The sequence below is a fragment of the Tupaia chinensis genome, unplaced genomic scaffold (genome assembly GCF_000334495.1).
Source record: "Tupaia chinensis unplaced genomic scaffold, TupChi_1.0 Scaffold000110_1, whole genome shotgun sequence".
In the NCBI taxonomy this organism is placed as follows: Eukaryota; Metazoa; Chordata; class Mammalia; order Scandentia; family Tupaiidae; genus Tupaia; species Tupaia belangeri.
In genome coordinates this window covers 3,030,179-3,031,890 of record NW_006159574.1, presented here as the reverse complement: position 1 = coordinate 3,031,890, position 1,712 = coordinate 3,030,179, and the positions used below count along the sequence as shown (strand labels likewise).

The window sequence follows — 1,712 nt, the reverse complement described above, 5'->3', positions numbered from 1 at the left end:
CCCAGCTGGTGAGTAGGCTCGTGAATGTGTGGCTAGGCTGGGTGACAGAGTGAGACTAGAGAAGGGCTGGGGTGGTGGCACATCTGTGGCCTCTGTCCACGTGAGCATGTCTCTCCTCTCTCTGGAAGGTGGGTCCCCTCAGCCCACAGAGCTCCTTCCCTCACCCTTGGTTCTGGGCGTCTGAGAGATGCCAGACCAGCCTTCCTCTTTGCGTCTCAGCAGACAAGCCATCTCTGCTGCTCCTTCCGGCACTGTGCCCCGTGTTCCGTGCTCACTTCTCTGAGGTTGAATGTGGTCTGCTCAGGCGTGGCCCTCCTGGCACTGTGCTCGCCGGTTTGCTGTCCAACGTTGACCCAGAGGAATTCTCAGTTGTCATTGTCTCACATGTCCCTTCTTTTACCCCTCCTCATCTCTAGTCCCCTCCAGCATGCAGTAGCCCCCAGGCTCCTTGGATGTTCTGTCTTTGTTCTTGGCCTTTTGGGTTGGGTGGCTTCTGTCGTGACATCCTGCAGTGCGGTCCTCCCCCGAGCTGTTCAGCCTGCTCCTGAGCCCCTCTGAGTGGTGCGCACTTCTGATTTCTGGACTGTACCTTTCTCAGAACCTCCCCTTCTCCAAGGTTGCCCTGTTGCCACGTGCTCCCCTCTGCACTAACCTGGTATGGCAGTTGGTGGCTTGAGTCCCTGTCTGGTAGTGCCAGCATCCCTGCTCTGTGACCAGGGCCTCATTCTGGGGTTGACGAGATGGGCGAGTCCCACGGAGTGGCTGGGACCCTGCAGGGAACATGCACAGTGGGCCACGCGCCACCAGTGCTGGCAAGGAGAACCAGCGAGACCAGCTCCCGTGGGACGCCTTGGGGGCCCCCGTGGCTCTCACAAGGGCCACGAGCTGTACCCTGGAGAGGTGCTGCCCGTGCTTTTGGGGTCTGCTAGAAGAAAGAGGCCCCACGGGAACCTGGAGAGAAACCTCACCCATCCCAGCACGCGCTCAGCTGGCACGCGAGCTGGGCCTGGAGCAGGCGGGTGGGCTTGGGCCCTCCGTTCGAGAGCAGAGGAAATGCGTCTCGCGGAGCACCTTATCCGAAAGCCATCAGGGGGCGCCAGCGGGACAGCGGTGAGCATGCCGCTCTGCAGGGTAACCCACATGGATGTTCTGGGTTGGCAGAGGTGGGGCGAGTCACACCTTGTCGAGCTGTGGTCTGCGTTTCTCCCTGCCTCATTCTCCTTCATAGAAGAAGTAAGTCTATAAACCTAAAAAAAAATGATAGTGACCTTGAGAACAAGACCTGAAAACCAGCACTTAGGCCCTGGGAGAAGTGGCGTCCTGGCGGGCCGCGGTCACACGGGATGTTGTTGCCCTTGGTCTGCACCCGCGGGCCTCCCGAAAGCCCAGGCGACAGGCAAGGAGCATTTTCGGAAAAAGAAAAGGGGAGGGGCCTTGAAATGCAGCTTCTTTGTAAATAGGAGAAAAACAAGCCAGAGAAACAACTTCTGAAAAAATGAACCTGAGGAACTGAAAAAACACAGGAAAGTCTGTCTAGTGGGGGAGAGAGCAGTTAGAGAGATAATGTCTGAGGTAGAGGAGAGACGGCGGGAGGGAGAGGCGTCTGAGGTAGGGGGAGAGACGGCGGGAGGGAGAGGCGTCTGAGGTAGGGGAGAGACGGCGGGAGGGAGAGGCGTCTGAGGTAGAGGAGAGACGGCGAGAAAGGACAGGTG

The 1,712-nt window shown here is 58.6% G+C and overlaps 1 protein-coding gene across 1 annotated transcript in view; it reads left to right on the top strand.

Moving 5' to 3' along the window:
• NCAPG2 (non-SMC condensin II complex subunit G2) overlaps window positions 1–1,712 on the top strand; it is a 71,592-nt gene that overhangs the window by 64,800 nt on the left and 5,080 nt on the right. The gene's annotated exons all lie outside the window — the stretch shown is intronic.